Source organism: Dreissena polymorpha, chromosome 2 (genome assembly GCF_020536995.1).
Source record: "Dreissena polymorpha isolate Duluth1 chromosome 2, UMN_Dpol_1.0, whole genome shotgun sequence".
NCBI lineage: Eukaryota > Metazoa > Mollusca > Bivalvia > Myida > Dreissenidae > Dreissena > Dreissena polymorpha.
The window spans coordinates 75906777-75928369 of NC_068356.1; the positions used below are offsets into that span (position 1 = coordinate 75906777).

The 21593-nt window shown below is 35.0% G+C and overlaps 1 pseudogene; it reads left to right on the top strand.

Annotated features, from left to right (window-relative positions):
- Positions 1–15915, top strand: part of LOC127869835 (multidrug resistance-associated protein 1-like) — a 52294-nt pseudogene extending 36379 nt beyond the window's left edge.
- Positions 15916–21593: the final 5678 nt, after the last annotated feature.

Here is a 21593-nt window from a genome sequence, read left to right on the forward strand (position 1 = left end):
GTTTTTTGTTTTGGTTATTTTACTAGTTGCAACCAGATGTGTGAAAAGGGCTCGTCATTCATACGTTATCAAACCCTTGGCACATGTTGACAGCGGTTGGTTCACTATGTTAGACTTACTTCTTATTCGTTTTTTGAATAATTTGTATACGGATTCACGTGGTTTATCAATGTATGTATCGAATGAGGTTTCAAGTATGGGTGTGTTGTGATAAAAAACAGATTCGCAAAAACGACGTCATAACATAGCAGAAGTTTCTTGTAAATAAAAGGCATTGACCCAGAAAACAATATAATACAAAAGCATGCGCGAAAGAGTTGGGTTACAGAGTTGATCGAACCTATTTTTAACAAGGGTTGTGATACATACATAACTTATAATTAGCATACACATTTCTTGTATCAGTTGGTGTAATGTCATGTTGCTAACTCTTACCAAACAGTTATTTTGTATTTGCCTATTAACGGAAATCTAAGCCACGCTCTTTGAAAACCAGATTAAATGCATGTGCGTAAAGTGTCTTCATCGTTTCAATCAGCCTTTCACAGCTACCAATGTAGGTAATCAATTTAGACATATAGTTCGGACATATAGATGTACGAATATTTTTGTATTTACATGAGATTGTATATCTTAAGAAAGATATTATCCGTAGTCACTTTAGATATTAAAGAATCTTTATGCTTCACGTCGTTTTATTAATCTTTTAAGTAGGTTTGCCAATCTTAATGTTTGAAATCATGTTTATATATATATATAATATATATATATATATATATATATATATATATATATATATATATATATATATATATATATATATATATATATATATATACATGATCTACATATATGCGCACATATACGCCCGTTTACAGGCTGATTGGACCGGGGGAAAGGTGGCCCCACCCCTTAACTGGCCTGAGACGGGCACCATAGAATACGACAAGTATGCTACCCGATATCGGGCAGGGCTGGATCTGGTTTTGAAAGGGATCAGTTTTAAGATCAACCATGGGGAGAAGGTATGTAAATGTTTAGTGAATATTGTTTTGCTTTAAAGAGTCGTATGTTTACTTTTATTAACGTCCGTTTTACTACTTTAAAGCCTAATGATCATTATAATAAAACTCAGTTTTGCTTGCAAACACCCATTCACATGATAACGGAGTTCCTATTTCCTTTCATAAAGCATCATTTGCATCAGTATAAAGCTCTGGTTTACTACTATAAAGCCCTATTCTCACCCGTATAAAGCACCGTTTTACTATAATAAAGTCACAATCTCACCATTAAAAAGCTCAATTTACTACTAAAAACTCCATTATCACCAGTATAAAGGTCCGACTTAATACTTTAAAGCATTATTCTCATCAGTTTTAAGCTTCATTTTACAACAATGAAGCCCCAATTCTCACTATTACAAAGCTCCGTTTTACTTAGTATTATAATTATTAAGTTCTTTTTGTAACGAATTCGGAAACTTCATAAACATCCCATATTTGTTTCATTCTGACAAATGAATTGTTTGAATGTATTTCTACTTTCAGATAGGCGTGATCGGTCGCACAGGAGCCGGTAAATCCTCCCTGGCACTGAGCCTGTTCCGAATTATCGAAGCTGCCGAAGGGAATATTTCTATTGATGGAGTTCGTATTGCCGACTTGGGACTTCATCTCCTGCGGACCAGAATAACCATCCTTCCCCAGGTATGTACGCAGAACATTGAGGAAAAGAATGACCACCCTACCTCAAGTATGTACGCATATAAGCGAGGACCAGAATAACCATTCTTCTTCAAGTATTAATACAGAATAGCCATCCTACCTCGGGTATCAATGCAGAACAATCATCCTTCCTTAGGTATTAATGTAAAATGACAATCCTTCCTTGGGTATAAATGCAGAATAACTATCTTTCCTCGGGTATTTATGCAGAGAACTGATGGCAAAATCGTCCTTGGGTGTTTCAGAGTGATTTTGTTTTGTTAATTTTCTATTTTTCCCTGAATGAACAAAACTGTGATTGTCGGCATACGTTTGGGTAAAAAACTACTTAGGGGGCATAAGGTACGAACACTGACAAGTAAATAGCACTCTTATTTCCTACGGCTTATTTCTCAATCGTCGGCTCTTTTTTTCTGTAATTTGATTATTGTTTAGACGCAGATTATTATGCTTATTATCATGTAATGTGTCTCCTTTCGGTAATTATGCCTGAGCAATGTTTGTATACCTTTACCACTAAAATTTACATCACTTTATTATCTAAGCGTTTGAACGTGAATCACCCTTAATGTTACAATTCCCTAAGCCGCGCATACTGAACATATTGAAGGCAAATCTCAAACCGAGTATTTTTGGGCTTTATACTTCACGGTGCCTAACCAATACGGATAAGAGCGGAAACATTTGAACGTTTCCGGATAATACTCGAAACGGCACAGGATCATATCAGAAATATATTGACTGTTTTGAGGTAAGTGTGTTCTTTTATTTCAATGTTCTCTTTTTTACGTTAACATTTTTCGCCAAACCAATATTCCACGGAATAACTAAGACATTCATTCAGTAAATTGTACACTCGTGCTCAGTAACAAAAACGGCATTATGCAGTGGGAACCTATATTGCCCAACAGTTTGTGCACAAAACCTGTGGAAACGGAAGTAAAATGCAGATATTGGTCCATATTAACAATGAAATTCAAAGTTCGGAGCTAGTTTCTTGATGAAAACGACAGCATAATTATTGTTTAATCATTGCCATGATGAGTGACGGTTTAGTTTGTACAAAACATATATTTTATGTGTCGATTGCTGGCACCGGATAATGTATGAAATAGGCACCGGATAATAGCCGAGACGAATGAATTAAAGTACATGTATAGCGCGTTTAAAGAATGTATTTCTTGCTGATATGGTAATCATTTTTAGAATTTCTTGATTTTATATTGTTAAATGAAATGGGTCTGTTACTTTTTGTCCCTCAGCCTCGACCACTGTCTTAACGCATGAAAGATGTCTTGACCCTGCACTGAAAAAGGTTATTAAAACTAGGCATTTAAAGTTACACATGGTATTGGTTCTTAAAAAAATCTGATGTAGAACGCGTGCTATTGTTGAACAACCGATTCAGCAATAATATTTATAAGATATAAGAACCCGTTGATTGTTTAAATATATAATTTATATACACGATTCGATAACAATTTGAAAAAGAAAGTTTTAAGACCAGTTCAGCAGTGTTAATTGTAAAATATGATCGTTGTATAATTAGTCTTTTTTACCAATTTTAGTTTACTTTTATGGGATTATAATTATAATTGATTATTATATTTAATATTAGGGGAAATAAGTTGTGTGTAACCTACGGTTTCGATTTAGAGATACTTCCCCAATCGTGATACTTCACTTGTTTACAATTGCGCTCTTCAAATGCACACAAAGCTAGGCATTTGTCGTTTTTGGTTTATTCATTATCAACATTTATAGCTAGTTTCTCTTTTATTTGTACACGATGTATGTTTAAAATACAAAAGTTTTCATTTTATAATTCACTCATTACTGTATTCTTTTTGTTTCAGAATTCAGTGCCCTAACATCTGACTTTGAAGTTTGAGATAGAATATGGTGAGTAAAGTCTCAGTTTATAAGTTAATTAAATGGACTTATGGCTACTGTTCGACATTTCTTGGATTGGATACAGCAGTGGACTGAGTAATTGTACAATATCTGTAATGTAACCACGGGGGAAAAGTGTGCCAGTTGATTGGCTCAAACCTATGACGTCGGAACACTAGCACATGTCAATTGCTATAATTATGATACTTTATTTCAGAATGTCACGACCGACCGATGTTTTTTTTTCGGGTTTGAAACTGCCAAGACTGAAGAGAAGCAGGAGAGTTGTGTTTTTATCTGTAACTGTCCCCCCCTAGTAATGAAGACAGATACACTGTTGAGTCTGGAGTGGATAATTTATTGTTTGAGGTGGACTGCAACAATCATGAATATGAAAAAGCCACCGAGCAACCATTAGACAGCTGTTTACATGTAGAATGTTCAGTTGAAATTGTTGTCGACAATAATAATTCTATTCCGACAACGATATTTTATTCGTCGCAGAAATGAGAAGTAGCCCGGATGTAGGTAGTCAGTAGCACATGTTTAATGGCGGATGTTATATGCGTTGCGAATTTCGTTGTCAGTTTTTTAACGATTTCGAGTGTTTTATATATTTTCTCGAGGTGTCCTTTGTGGCCATCGAGAGTGTTTAAATCGGGAGTGCTTATTTATTGCCTCTTGATTTTGTATTTTGCGTATTTTGACGCATTTTGTGTATTTGGTCTATTGGTGCAGGTGGCAATGCCGGACGAAAATAACAATGAGGCCTTGAAAGGCAACACTAAATTAAACCCTTCCAAATGGAAAATGCCCGCAAAAAAGGACAGTAAAGCCCAAGCCACACCTGCGACGAGTTCGGAGAGTACCGACTCGCTGATTTTGCAATGTCTTTAAGACATACAAGCTAAGCAAAAGGAGTATGATGGGAAAGTTGACAGTCTCATTTCTCGTGTCAAAGTTGTTGAAGAATACACGACGTATCAAGACGAGTATGCCGATGACTATGGTTATTATCAGGATCTCGATAATGCAGAAGAGGGTGAGATTGTTAGTCTTAAGGACAATTAAGATGCATTGCCATCTGGGGCAAATAAGCATACAATTGATGAAAGTTCCAGTCGTTTTGCTGGAATTGCTAAACGTTTCAAAGGCAAAGTTATAACAGATGTCGCGATTAATGACAGTTTAGCAGATAATGTGAACGGTTTGTTTCGTAAAGTAATGGACGAGACACAGTATGAGTTGCTGGTGAAGGACGAGACAATTGCAAGACCAGAAAACTGTCAGGCTCTGGTAACTGTCAAATGCAACAGAATCATATGGGATTTGTGCTCTCAAAATGTGAAATTTGCAGATAAGAGATTGCAAAATGCACAGAATTCTTTGATTAAAGGCTCCATCCTGATAGCTAAAGCTGTAAACAAACTGGCGCATGTAGCAAACGAGGCTAAGGACAAGGGAATAGATATCAGTTCGGTGGTTGATCAGTGCAATGATTCTTTGTCTCTTTTCGGACATTGTAAAAGACAAATGTGTATGATAAGACGAGAGGTTATTAAACCGGAATTGAAAAGTGAATACAGTCACTTGTGTAACCCTAGTGTGCCGTTCACAGCTGAATTGTTCGACGATAATGTTTCTAAAACGGCAAAGGAGTTGGAAGATTGTGCTAGAATGGGATATAGGATCCAGCTCAACAGAGGCCGTACTTCATTTCGGAGTCGACCTTTCCGTGGACGTGGTTTTCGCTCCAGAGGTGTCCATGGAACATCCTAGATATTGTAAAGCATTGTCATTTTGAATTTTTGAATGACACACCACCTTTCCAAACGTTTGTTTCTCAAAGAGAATTTAATCAGTCTGAATCTAATGTTATCGATGCACAGGTACAAAAACTGCTTGACGAGAAAGTGATTATTCCTGTTAGATATCTCCCACAGCAATATCCTTCGCCTATATTTTTACGGCCGAAAAAGAATGGAGAATTTAGAATGATACTAAATCTAAAAAATCTGAATGGACATATATCATATCATCATATCAAGATGGATCATTTTGAAATTGCTTTAAATTTAGTTTCAAAAGACATGTATTTTGGGTCAGTAGATATTCGTAAAGCATATTACTCTATCCCTCTTGCGGAGGAACAACAAATATATTTTCGTTACCTATGGAGAGGACAAATATATCAACAATTGACTATGCCGTTCGGGGTTGGGCCCGGGCCTAGAATTTACAGTAAATTGATGAAACCAGTCTATGCAAAATTGCATCAAGATGGTCATGTAATCTCGGGGTTCATTGATGACAGTTTGCTGGGTGCAGAAAGTTATTCTGATTGTAAAATTTCTGTCAGTGCTACTATCGAGCTTATGACAAATTTGGGGTTCATGATCAATTATGAAAAGTGTGTATTGATTCCTACACAGACAATTCTTTTTTTGGGGAATGTTATTGATTAAAAAAACATGGTTGTTTATCTTCCGGAAGAAAAGAAGAATAACATTAAATATGAATGTGAAAAGCTGTTTAACAGTAACATAGCTAAAATAAGAGAAGTGTCAAGGATTATCGGACTTATTGTATCTTCTTTTTCTGTAGTAAAACTTGGTAAATTACATTACAGAGAATTAGAAAGATAAAAAATTGTTGCGTTGCAAAAGAATCATGGAAACTATGACTCAAACATGCAGATCACAATTTCAATTAAATCAGAACTTAAGTGGTGGATAGAGAACATTCATCAACAGGTTCGAAACATAAGGCGGGGAAATCCCCAAATATGTATAAGCACTGATAGAAGCAATGACGGTTGGGGTGCTGTAATGTATGAAACTAAGATTGGTGGTAGATTTACCGAGAGAGAGCGCCTTTAACACATAAATGCCCTTGAACTCTTGGCCATTCTTTTTGCATTGCAAGCCTTTGAGTCGGTAATTTCAAATAAATGGGTGGAGAATTTGACTGATTCCACAACAGCTGTTAGTTATGTAAATAATTTTGGAGGAGTCAAGTCTCAGATTTGTAACCAAATATGCAAAAATATTTGGCAATGGTGTTTAGACCATGATGTTTGGATAACTATTTGTCACATTCCTGGGGAACATAACATTGCTGATGAGCCTTCTCGGCATTTCAATGATCATCTAGAATGGGAATTAAATGAAACAGTGTTTAAGAATATCTGTTGTTTATGGGGAGTTCCTGATGAAGATTTGTTCGCTTCAAGGCTAAACAAGAAACTAGAAAGAAGTGTTCTGTTCTTTGAAACCTGACCCAGATGCAAGCTTTATTGATGCTTTCAGTTTGGACTGGAGTATGTTTAAATTGAGTTATATTTTCCCTCCTTTCAGTCTTGTCGGACGCTGCATTCAGAAAGTACGATCAGACAGATGTCGGGCCATCATGGTCGTTCCACTTTGGGTAATGCAGTCCTGGTGGCCACTTGTGATGCTGTCAGTTGTGGACAAACCGGTAATATTCCCTCGAGTATAAAAGCTGTTCAGTCTTCAACACACAGACAGAAAACATCCCTTGGCGCATCATCTTCTGATGATAGCCTGCAGAGTGTCAGGGATTCCTTCAGAAGCAGAGGTTTTTCGAAACAGTCAACCAGAATTATCATGACGAGCTGGAGAACAGCAACAAAACGCGAGTATCAAGTATATATTAAAAGATGGTTTTCGTTCTGTGGTGAAAGGAAGATCGATACCATTTTTGTTTCTATAAATGATGTGGTTGAATTTTTAACAATTGAATTCAAAAAGGGATTATCATATAGTTTAATTAACACTGATAGGGCATCACTGTCTTCTTTGGGTATAACATTAGGACAATTCTCTGCAGGGAATCATCCTCTGGTAATAAGATTCATGAAGGGAGTTTACAATCTACGTCCACAATTTAAAAGATTAACCAGGAATTGGAATGTTGACTGAAATACGTACTTAAATTGTCATCTGTCAGACATCTTAGTTTGAAGAATTTGACATTAAAGCTTACAATGTTGATGGCACTTGTGAATGCAGCTAGAACACAAACTTTACTTTTGTTTGTTGTTAATGGTTTACAAAAGAATTGTTCAGAGTTTATTTTACAGTTTGATGGTTTGTTGAAGCAAAGCAGACCTGGCTTTGATTGTTCAAGTTTTCATTTAAAATCGTACCCTCCAGACAGGAGGTTGTGTGTATATATTGTAATGAAAGAATATTTGAAACGTAAAAAGGACTTGAGGGGTAAATCTGAGTACAAGCTATTAATAAGTTATATTCAACCACATAAAGCTGTGTCACGTGACACTGTGTCTAGATGGATAAAGATAGTGATGTTAAGGTCAGGAATGGACACAAAAAAAATTTGAGCTCATAGTGTGCGTGCAGCAAGCACATCCAAGGCTAAGAAAATGGGTGTGCCAATTTCCGACATCATGAAGAAAGCTGGATGGTCAAGCAAAAGCACTTTTTCGAATTATTATGATAAAGAAACAACATTGGCAGAAGATGTATCAGAGTCCATACTGCGAATGTAGAATTAAGTTTCAGTTTTACTTTGCTGCAGCGGTGTATGTTGTTTTTGTCATGATGTTGCTTTGAAGTCTCATTTCAGCGACGAATAAAATATCGTTGTCGGAAAAGAATTTAAAACTTAAACGAGACTTACCTGGAAGTAGAAGTTTAATTGTAATTCTAAGAGACAACGATATGATGGGGAGATGAAATGCCTCCCTCCCACCCCAACAACAAAGGGACACTGATATACTAATTTTCACATTTTTGTTCATCATGACAAACCTTTAAAGACTGACTATTTACATCCGGGCTACTTCTCATTTCATCTGAACTATTTTTATAAAAGCGAATTCATTTTTCTATATATTTAATTAATGTTAGAAAATATTTGAAACACAGATTTGATTTAATTAAAAAAAGAGTTTCACTACGTGGCAAAGTCTATGATTTGAGGTAAAGTTTAACATTATGGAATTCGATTTGTACAAAATATGTTGAAATTTTGTAGTTATACGTTTAAAACGTGTCTGTCTATTACTTTAAAAGACACTTTCTTGAAGTGTTTGTAAAGTAATAAACTTTTGGTATAAACCATGCAAGTTTGAATGAACCAAAAACATTGTACTAAATAAAAATGTTACAGTGTCAAACATAGATCGTTTTATTACTTGATGTCTTATATAAATGATAATTCATTATTTTTTGCTATTTTCTCGTCGAAAAAGAAATTTGCAATGTTTTAAACTGTTACCGGTGAATATCGAACTGTTGACCGGTCAACAGTTTGAACTGTTGCCCGCTGGAATAATGACGTCATTTCGTCGAAAAAATGACGTCATTTTACAGTTAAACAGTCAAATTATTTATTTTATCGATTACTGTTGTGTGTAAATAAAAATTTAGTTTGCTGTTATTTTTATGTTGGAAATTTGATCAGGTAATAAAACACTTATTTCATGGATGCTTGGTGAACAGTCAAAACTGTTGTCCCTCGGTATCAGGGCTGACATTTGGAACTGTTCACCGCGCATCCATGAAATAAGTGTTTTATTACTTGATCAAATTTCCAACATAGAAATAACAGCAAACTAAATTTTGTCTCTTTAGGTTGACATAATAAAATTTACACTATCCTTTTGTCCTGCAATGTTATGACTAGACGAGTGGTTGGCGGCAGAATGTTCGTTTCATCACATTTGTGGTGGCAACGTATTGGCAAACAGCCCCTTGCGATTTAATTCGGTTTACTTATACCGGACCGTTTAGATTTTTGTTGCATCTTTCCGCGCTTCGATGGTGAATCAAATGCATGATTTCTGTAAACAAATTACATTAATGCAGCCATCTCCTAAAAATCAAAGTAAAATGTAAATAAATCTAGCGGTTAATTGGAATTTAAATATTCGATAGGTGGTACTAGTGAAATGACATTTCATGGATGCTTTAATGTATATTGCACATTACCTGGAAGTTAAGATCATAAGCTTTTCTTACAAGAAATAATACGCGTAACAAATATCTGCCTTTAATGATTACGGTACGATTTTTGTCTCCCACAATATAGAAACCTATATACGCATGTCGTTATGAATATATTTCAGTTACAAGCACATGGCTGGAAATTGCAGCCATACCGGTAGTTCAAAAATCGTCACCAACTTCAAGTACTATAATAAACGTTGAACATACGATGTGAACATGTTGTTTATAAAACATGCTGAAAAGTACGTAATAATCTGCACACGTATCAATCGATTTCGTTTATTATACAGTGGTGTGTTTCCGGACTTTATCCGGTGCCAGATAGTGTGGTTTCGGGTGTTATCCGGTGCCCGTGAAATCAATATGCGATCCTTTTAAAACGCAAATACTCACGTTTTTCAAGTTGCCAGTAATTTCCTACAATTTCATTATAATTCTGAATGATTGTAACAACAATGTAAATTAGTAGTATTATATGTTTTTTCTCTCCATTTACACAAAAGGAAGTATTTTTAACTATTTCATGACTATGAGGTAGGTATGGTTCATTTGTTTTCGTTCGTTTTGATAAAATGTTTTATTTACATAATGAATTTTGAAGTAAACCATTAGCTGAAATACCATAATGTTCCGTGAGCAATAGTAATTGGCATTTTAACGCGGTTTTGTGGCCCATTTCGCTTCCAATACTAGGCGCATCCTGCTTTTTACCTTGTTTATTTTCCGATATGATCCGTTGCCGTTTCGCTTATTATCCGGAATAGTACAAATGTTTCCAGTATTATCCGTATTGGTTAGGCACCGTGTACTTAAAAATCTTCCAGGACCCGGCACTATTTTCCGGAACACTGCGTATGAATATTGATCCGATAGATGCGTTCTCCGACGAAGAAATATGGCGGGCTATCGACTATGCGCATCTAAAGAATTTCGTGACGTCACATCCGGAAGGACTTATGTACGACTGTGGGGAAGCCGGGCAAAATTTAAGGTTTGCTCACGTTAAAAAAGGTTGTGGTATACAGCTAGTTATTGTTATGTGATTCTCTAAACGTTTTCTTTTGCTTACTCTCAGTTTAATGTAGCATGTACGCAAAATTAACCGAGCGTCTATGCAGCAATTTTGTTTTTCGTGCGATGTACATGTCGACTACATTATTCCCTAAATTGTTTCGTGATACGACCTGTCTGTTTCTAACTATTTGTTTAGTTTAGTGCAATCGTCGTTTCCTATATATACGTTAAAAACATACAGAAATTGCTATAATTATAAACGACACTAGGTTTTTAAATGGCCATACGTTTATTGTCTCTTATATAATCAACAATATTTGCAGCTCTACAAAACTGATGTATAAGATTGATTAATAATGAAAATTTGCAAATTTCCTCATTTTACAACGGCGTGCATCAACTACTTAAAAAAAACACGGCTTACCGATATCACCGATCGAAATAAAAAGTTGCAGGTCACAATACTGATTTATTTATTTTTCATTACAATTTTTTCAACAGCTTTGGTCAACTTTGTTAAATGCAACTCAATGATATCATTCATCGAAATCAAATGAAGTTTACACAAACATATGTCGTTACAGGTAACAAAAGAAACTTCATTTTTCAATGTAAAAATTTTTCAACAGCGTTGGTCAACGTCAGCTGGTGTGCCTAGCAAGGACCTTGCTGAACAAGACGAAGATCCTAATTCTTGATGAGGCGACCGCGGCTGTAGACATGGAAACGGACGCGCTGATCCAGCTGACCATTCGGTCACAGTTCGCTGATTGCACCATACTGACCATCGCCCATCGGATGAACACAGTCATGGACTATGACCGGTTTGTCAAACACTGTTGTTTCAAAATCAGACTTATACACATAAGGAAATTAACTGTAGGTCATCAAATAATTTACGTCTTTTAAGATCATTTCAATGGGTCTTTTTCTTCATGAACAATATACATCGAGAATCATAAATATCACTAATTTGTTTATATAAACTTACTTAACATGGACTTACTTAACACGGACAATCTAGAATATACTTACTTAAAATGGACAATCTAAATTATACTTACTTAACACGGACAATCTAAAATATACCTACTTAACACGGACAATCTAAAATATACTTACTTAACACGGACAATCTAAAATATACACGTCAAAATAATATTATCATAAGATGATTAGTCGAACATGGTCCAGTGAAAAAAACTGACATCAATGTTTAATTGGTTTTGACATCGATCTCCAATTTTTGTCATGTGTGTAATCACAACAAAAACCACGTCAACTGACATCGGAAAACGATTTTTTATCTTCAATTGAAGACAGAAAACAGACTCAATTTTAGCCATCTTTAAAAAACAAATTGGGGCCAATTACAATGGCAATAATTCATGATCGCGTACGAAAGACGCGATCGTTGTGCTCTTTATATGGAAATATTATGCCTGTTGATTGACGTGTGGTTTCGGGGCCGCAGGAGCTTATTACATATACAAAGACTATCACGAATGCATGTTAGAAATGACAAAGAATATTATTCGTGAACTTGAACTGGAAGGACTCGTATTTTCGTTGGAAAATAACAATGTTTCTATAGTTATTTATGCAAATGAATATAAAACGTTTTATTACACATGATTACTATGAATGGTAACACATTGACGTTGCGAGTGGGCCTTTATTCGTATCTGGTGTGGTGGGAAAATATTATCTGTATGGTCCTTAGGCTTATTTTTCATATCTGAAAAAATCGGATTGCGCGGCTTCGACTGAACACAATGTCGAAAAAATTAGTGTCAGCTTAAAGTTATAAATACAATTAACGCACGAATTAATAGCACAAAATTTGGATACTCTAAATATACATTGCAACTGATACTGTAATGAGGATTTAATTGAAAAAAAAACTATTCAGAACGCTTTAACATTAGTCATAAAACAACGAAAGTTAATAAACGACTTGCTTACCTCAATGACAACGTTATTCCAATGCTTATAACAAAAACATTACAACGACATGCACTTCCATTTTCTGGACGCACATCGCTTTGTTTAAAAAAAACTATTTTTGAAAACGATTGTATCGGATGCTAACCATTATAACCCAAAACATGAATATCGAAATCTAATTACTGGTCAGGGAGATTGATTGAATGACTATATGTGTCTTGTTCTGAGAAAACTGGGCTTAATGCATGTGCGGAAAGTGTCGTCCCAGATTAGCCTGTGCAGTCCGCAGGCATTTTTCGTTTAAATGAAGTCTCTTCTTAGAAAAAATCCAATTAAGGCGGAAAGTGTCGTCCCTGATTAGCCTGTGCGGACTTCACATGCTAATCTGGAACGACACTTAACGCACATGCATTATGCCCAGTTTTCTCAGAACGCGACTCATATAAGTGTCAAATTATACATGGCACACCATGCGAAATATTTTAAGGATTAGCTCGTTGGTTTTGTTAAGATATTTTACTGTCAAACCACAACGTCCGAATTGTTGTCCCTAAAAAAGATTCTAGCTTAAACTGATGTGTTTCGTCACTACTATTTCAAACGAGTACGTCATAATTTGCGTTATCAATCGAATGAGAATTAAAGAACGGAAAGCTTGTTTGGTAATACATTTTAGTGAAGACAAACATAGGATGATAAGTAACACCAACTGTTACACACGGCAGCGCTTGGCCTGACGTCTATAACTGACCCTGACCTGACTCGCATAACGGCAGCGCACCGATAACAGACGTCCGATTCCTCAGTCCTGCCATGTGTTATTGTATAATTTTATACACGTATTGATCTCCGCAAATACCCAGTGTATTCAACAATATAAATAAATCTTATGCCCTACGCTACTAGAGTTTTCTATGTCCGTATCATGCTAGTAGACGCACTACTTTTCTGTCAATACAAAAGTTCGAGCCTCTTCGAGACTTATCGGCAGTCAATTAAAACCAAATATACTTCACAATTAGTTCGTGTTTCTTTTTTGGTATAACCAGTAACTAAATAAAACGCATATACACTTTGATGCTTTTGTGAGAACTTGTTACCAGTTCTTTTATAAGACCCGCGTAAAGAGAAAATGGCTATTATGCCACATGCGGCCTGTGTAGCCACAGCCCATACTGAGCACGTGGTCTTATGAGGCACCTAAACCTTGCGTTGCTTCATAGCGGACAACGTAGCTCCCGACCAGACTGCGCATTAGCATATATAATAAGATCTGTTTTAGCATGATATACTGTATTTATCAGCTCGAAATCTAACAAATATCTTTTATTAATTTGTAGGGTCATGGTACCAGATCAGGGCCGTATAGAGGAGTTCGATGAACCGAGAGAGCTTCTAAAAAACAATGAAGGCATCTTTCATTCAATGGCGAAGGACGCTGGGCTCATTTGAGTGGCCATTTATTGCTCATCGGATATTTTTGCGAAATTGCATTGTTCACGTTTCCCCGAAGTCTAATCGAGTAACTGTGACTCAGTGCCTATGAAAATGTTGAATCCCAGGCACATTTGTTTGAGTCCCAATTTCGGATCAACTAATTTATTTATGTTTTGCAATAATTAAAGTTCCTCTGTACTAAGTTAATAATGTAATATATGTCACATCTTCAAATAAAGTAATTGTACACGAAAACATTTTCATAGAATTTAATCGTGTTCAAAAGTCTTGTTAATATTTTTGTACAATGACGATTTTCAAAATAATTCTCGTCGACTCAAAAAATAATGTACATAGTTATGTTGTACAAAGGCGCAATATCACTCAAGGCGATAAAAAATGTTAAAAATAATGGTTCATTAATAAACAGTAATCATTCAAAAACAAATTACAGTTTTTTAACACTTTTCCCGTATTATTTGGAAAAAAACGTTAGGTACAGACATAAAAAAGGCGTTAATATTTTGCTGATGCAGTCTAAAGCTTGCCTGACGCAGTGGTTTCGCATAAGCTTTTGCTTCCTGAGGTCCCGGGTTCAGATCAAAGGAGAGGCGATACTTTTTATTCATATTTTATTTCTATTATAATAAGTTAAGTTTATTCCGAACATTTTAGATTTGTTAATAAACCTATTTTATGACAGTTTAATAAAATGCGATATTATGTTAACAATTCCAGTTAGACAAGCTCAAACAAACTGTATAAGGCAATTACAGAATGCCTAGCTCAACTTAAAGGTATCATATAAACATGATAAAATGAAACCACATACATAAAGTAATTGCTATTAGACTTAAAAACTTGCTATGTGGGACAGAGTATTGTTTGGATTTAAATTTCGCATCGTCCCATAGACGCAAAAGGTAATGTTTTGCGCCCTTGGAAAATATGCGTTATTCATGCAACGTAATTAGATGCAATCTCGACGTGAACGCGAAGTATGTGATAATACAACGATAAAATACATGTTTCTGAACAAAGCAATTTAATTTAAAACAATCTGCAAAAATTATCTAATTATCACACTTGGACATCACGTGTTTTATTTGTTAAACTATTTTTCACAAAAGATCACGTTATTTTGGTGTTATTTTCCGAAGCGCAGGTGGTAAAATTACTTCGTGCTTTTAGATCAATTCAAGAAATTCCATATTCGATAATATGGCAGGGGTTTAATTTTGTTGTGGACATCCTGGACTCGTCTATTGTCGAAGATTCACACCACCTGATCAGGAAATTCACGGTAACCTATGAAATTGCATGTATATGCATAGTTTGAAATGGTCGATTGACACTTGCTCAACTTATACGGAGACAACGATACATATATGAGGAATACTTCATCATTTTGTCATGAATTGACAACAAATACTTAATAGTAACGAAAACAGGTTTCAACTAATGGCATATAACTGCGATAATTAAGCTAAGAAAAATTAATACACGTACGGATAGGTGAATTTAACGTTAATCAATGCTATGTGTAGAAAAACACAGTTAGGGACCATACTTAATATTCTTCAATAATGCATGATAAATAGGTTTTACTTTAAATGTCCATAAAAAGGTTGACCGGTCGAGATATGGGTGGGGATTTTTTTTAATTATTATTATCTTTAACATATTAAAACAGAAGACAAACTTTTCAGAGCGTGTCGGCTATTTCCTTAAAAATTGCATCGATGTATCAAAACAAAACACATTACTAAAAAACAACAACATTACATAACATAAAATAATATGTAATAAAAGAGAAAACAAATATGTCAAGCTATGGCTTTTGCTAAAATAGGTTGGTTAACCTTAAAAAAGCATTGTTTTCACACAGTAAAGCATAATATAGAAATTCAACTATACATCGTTTAGTTAGGTATAGTACGATATGTTATTTGTTTGATTGCACACCTAGTGGTATACCATTTTCTTTATGTTGTATTATTAATGCTTTATGTCATTTGAAATATCTTATGTTTAGCGTTAATTCTTGAATGATGTTGAATGGTAATGCTATGAACTGTGTACTCTTTTATAGTAAAGGTCATGTTTTGCCACTCTGTATTTTGTATTAAATGCAATAGGAATAGATTTGATATATGATTCCTTATACTTAAAGAACTGTCACCAATAAGAGTCTTTTGTATACAGATGCGCTTGTGACAAAATTGGGCTTAATGCATGTGCGTAAAGTGTCGTCCCAGATTAGCCTGTGCAGCTATGGCGAAGAACTCTATAAGACGTACTCTTCCGTTCTTATCCTAATCAAACTTGTCTGTATACAAATGTTGTATGTTTCGTATATATGTATATGCATTATCGTTTGAATAAATATGTAAAAACTAAACTAATCAGGGACGACACTTTCCGCTTTTATGGTATTTTTCGTTTAAAGGAAGTCTCTCCTCACCGAAAATCTAGTTTAGGCGGAAAGTGTCGTTCCTGATTAGCCTGTGCGGACTGCACAGGCTAATCTGGGACGACACTTTACGCACAAGCATTAAGCCCAATTTTGTAAGAACGAGGCTCGTATAAAGATGCGATTGCATGTGAAGCGCATGCGCACTCGCAGGATAATGGGTGTTGGTGTATGTCATCCTCAAAATGCTTTGACAAAGTGTTAATGCGGTTTGCATAGTATATAAGCACAATTAACTTCGAAATTTCATTTCCGTTTGTTCTGTCATAATACTATTGAGTTTTGGTTAGTTTTTATCTTATAATCTATTCAGTCGATTCCGATCAAACATTACATTAACCAGTCTACCTTTACTTTATTTTGAATTACTTGAATTAACGTTTATTTTCCCCGAATATTTTTAACAATTATGACATTATAACGGTGCAAATTACAATACATTGTGTAGTTGCAATATCAATGAATTGTGGATATGTTGTTTTTTTCAATATATTTTATTAGCCATAATTTATATATTTGAGAGGCTATGGTGTGTTGGATACAATGCATGTGCTTATTCATGTAAAACCATCGTTAGCCATCTACAGATGTTAACATGTAGATCTGATGTACTATTATTTTAACAAACACAATCGAATTTGACCGAGATAAAGTAGTATAATAATTTGATAGCAAACGTTTAGTTATAGAATTAAATTAATAAAGATATTTATATTTCTATACAAAGTGTTCTTATCACTTTAAGCGTGCACTGCCTTTTTGTGACAGTAAACAATTGTGTTAAAAACACGGGCGATTGCTCACAGACCGCTATTGTCCCAGCTATGTTATGTATAACTACACGCCAAACTCTAATCGCTGATCGTGTTCAAGTATATACACCACTTACCTTTATATGCAAGTAGGGCATACTATAAATCTTGTGCATCATCATCAAATTTACTTTTATTATAGCATACTGACATCAAAGTGCTGCCGTGAGGTGTTTGATATATGATTGACACTAATACAATAGTGTCTATGGTCCTTTTTGGACTAAAGCAGCTGCGAAGGTTTGCATTTAATTGGCAATATCTTTGAAATGGTGTCTGACCTTTGTCTATGTGGTTGACAGTTGGTTACTGGCGGCAAACACGTGCACCGCTGTCATAGACTTTGGTGAGCATATGACCTGTGTTAAAAGGAATAATGATGTCGCTAAATGTCAAATATAATGTATGCGTATGTTTGATGTAATCCCATGATTGTCAGTCGTAACAATGAACAAATCTTGTCTAAAACAATCAGATGATAATATCCACCTCCGTTGCAAATAGATGGATTGTGTAGTATGACCTTTAATTGAAGATATTGCATGTTAAATAAATAAATGACCACATACACGTCAAAGGTAACACGTCCTCACTGACTTTTGTCACCATATGTGTTGTGGGTCAAATTAAAAAAGACAGTTATCGCCATAGAAATGAGCGTGGGCGACCACAATATATTTCCTTAAACAGAGTATCGTGCGCGTTTTAACTTTGTTTTCCATAGTACTGTCGGAAAAAATGCTACAGCCGCAGCATGTAAAATCAAGATTATTCGCAAATTATTAATTGCCATGTTATCAAAATAAGTTCATAAAAAGAGTAATCCAAATAAGTATGTGACCCATGTTTCCCTACATTCATAGAGAATAAATGGTTGGTGACTTTTTTATATAATCTGCAACGAGACGAGTCTGAATTAGCGCGGGAAAAGACGATGCTTGTCGACCATTTTCACTCGCAGTATCGGACGATACGGATATCACATAATATCAAAAGTTACCAACCATACTTTATATTCAGTGTGCCTCTTTGGAAAAATTAAAAACTAGACCCTAAACAAGGTTAATTAACATACTGTAAATATTCGGCGATATACAGAATAGCACAAAATGCAAAAACATAGAATAATCAGGAAATGACGTATAGATGTGTATTGAACATAATGTCTCCGAATAAGTCTCAAAAATGACGGTTAATAAGATTTGAAAATACATTTAATCCCTGAGCAAAATTTTAAAGCGCACAAAAATTTAATGTACCTTGTCGTGATTGTAAACATATCACAAATAAAATTACGTGATTTAATATATTTTCATACATAGAGTGCAAACTTCAGTCTACATTAACGGGTTGGATTCAACTGGTTTAAATGTAAAACTAAACATAATAACACAATATGAAATCATAACATTTCTGTCGCGGTTTGTGAATTTTAAAGTAAGACTTAAAAATTATGCATCTAAACCTGCAAGTTCTTTTCACAATTAACTGTTCATATATATATTGCAGGTATTGTTTATTTGTTTGTACTATGTGCATGCTTCCACGTCAAACCTGTAGAAATCATCTCTAATTTATAGACGCTCTTATTACCCACTTCGATGTTGTGTTTTACTTTTTTACGACATTCCTATAAAAAAAACTAGTTTAAATTGGAAGTTAATTACAATGACTGAACTTTTCAGAGAAGCATACTAATCTCAAATATGGGCGGGGCTACACGTGTCATCGGCCAGGCGCAGTTAATAAGACATAATAATTATCGGTCATGGGTTTGATAGTACTTAAGAATATTTGGTCAGCGTCCATAGTGCTACATGAAATTGCATGTTGACTTTTGTCATCAATTGAAATCTGGTCAGTAAGTCATCGTGTTAAGCTGATTTTAAGTGTTGAACATTAAAACAGTTTGCTGTGTTGTGTGTTTATTACAGCAGTTTTCAAAACAAAATGCAAGCATACGACACATTTTCTTTTGATACTATTTGGATAACTTTGACTTTGTATGAAATGACCTATGTTTTATTTTCAGTACAATGTATATTGCTATTATGCATGTATCATATATATTAATACTTACTCCAACCCGAATTATGTTGTGTCTAGTATGATTTACAAACAGATATAATGTGGACTTGGTAGTGTGTCAGTTATAACCATTCTCCGCTTTTAGAAAACAGCAGGCATATTCAAATTATATTGAGCCCGTCATTCGAAATTGGGAATTATTCTACATTCGACCAGCGTAGCGCCAGACAAGCCTTTGTCGCATAACATGGGTTAAATAACAATTGATTAGTGTTGATGACGTCCCTTGACTTCGTACAAACACCTGATATTACCGTTTTGCGTTACGTAAATAATATGAAATTCAATAACAAAGAGTACGGTTTATCCCTATGGTAAAGTCAATACACAGCCAAGTATTCGTTCTTCTTTCCGATGTTCTTCCCTTTTCTCCCCTTTTCTACGCTTCTTAACATTTGAAACCGGCTTTGGATCGGTTTTCATGTCAAGCGTGTCGAGGACAAAAAGGGCATGCATTTAATTGAGCATATGGATTGTGTTAACGTCAAAATTAATTATATTGTAATATCGCTTATAACCGTGTGTCATCCTTTAATGAGGACAGATAAACGTATGCAGTTATGGGTTAATGGGCTGTTGGGTTAAAATTACGGTTTATGTATTCGCATAATCAGCAAAACATGCTTCATAATACAAAGGCAGCTATGTCAAGTATTGTATGCAATTCTGAGTATTGTACCACGCGAGCAGGAATGTAACACATATCAGTCAAGCAATGTTTCTAGATTATATAAATATAACAACCGAAACAACAAGAAAATAAAACAAAACATGCTGGTAATGTTAAATAATTAAAACAACTGAAAAAAAAGTAGAATCAAGTATTACCCTTCGCGTTAACATTGCAAAATAGATATAATTCAATAATTTACAGATAGGATTTACAGTTGCCATAATTTCGTTAATAGTTCAAGGTATTAAATAGCAGCTTCGTGTTGTTTTCGGCCTCAGATCTCTCTATATTGGACAAAACATAGAAACTGAAATTCACATTCAATTATAAATGCAGTGCACTCTTAACACTGACGTTTAAATGTTGAAAATTCTTACCACCTGAAAATAGGTGGTAAGAACACAATCAGAATTAATTCAATGCAATACTATGGTTTTCATTATCTATACAATTTAAGGTTTAAGACCTTTTTTTAGCTCATCTATTTTTTGAAAAAAAATTATGAGCTATTGTCATCACCTTGGCGTCGGCGTCGGCGTCGGCGTCCGGTTAAGTTTTGCGATCAGGTCCACTTTTCTCAGAAAGTATCAATGCTATTGCATTCAAACTTGGTACACTTACTTACTATCATGAGGGGACTGGGCAGGCAAAGTTAGATAACTCTGGCGTGCATTTTGACTGAATTATGTGCCCTTTTTATACTTAGAAAATTGAAAATTTTGGTTAAGTTTTGCGTTTAGGTCCACTTTTTTCAGAAAGTATCAATGCTATTGCATTCAAACTTGGTACACTTACTAACTATCATGAGGGGACTGGGCAGGCAAAGTTAGATAACTCTGGCGTGCATTTTGACAGAATTATGTGCCCTTTTTATACTTAGAAAATTGAAAATTTTGGTTAAGTTTTGTGTTTAGGTCCATTTTATTCCTTAAGTATCAAAGCTATTGCTTTCATACTTGAAACACTTACTAACTATCATAAGGGGACTGGGCAGGCAAAGTAATGTAACTCTGACTGGCATTTTGACAGAATTATGTGCCCTTTTTATACTTAGAAAATTGAAAATTTGGTTATGTTTTGTGTTTAGGTCCACTTTATTCCTACAGTATCAAAGCTATTGCTTTCATACATGCAGCACTTATTAACTATCGTAAGGGGACTGTGCAGGCAAAGTTATGTAACTCTGACTGGCATTTGGACGGAATTATGGGCCCTTTATACTTAGAAAATTGAAAGTTTCGTTAAGTTTTGTGTTTTGGTCCACTTTACCCCTAAAGTATCATAGATATTGCTTTCATACTTGGAACACTCGCAAACTGTCATAAGGGTACAGTAAAAGGACAAGTTGCATAACTCTGGATGTCACTTTTATGGAATTATGGCCCTTTTTTGACTTAGTAACTTTGAATATATGGTTAAATTTTGTGTTTCGATCCACTTTACTTCTTAAGTATCAAGGCTATTGCTTTCAAACTTCAAATACTTTCATGCTATCATGAGGTTACTTTACCTGGCAAGTTGAATTTTGCCTTGACC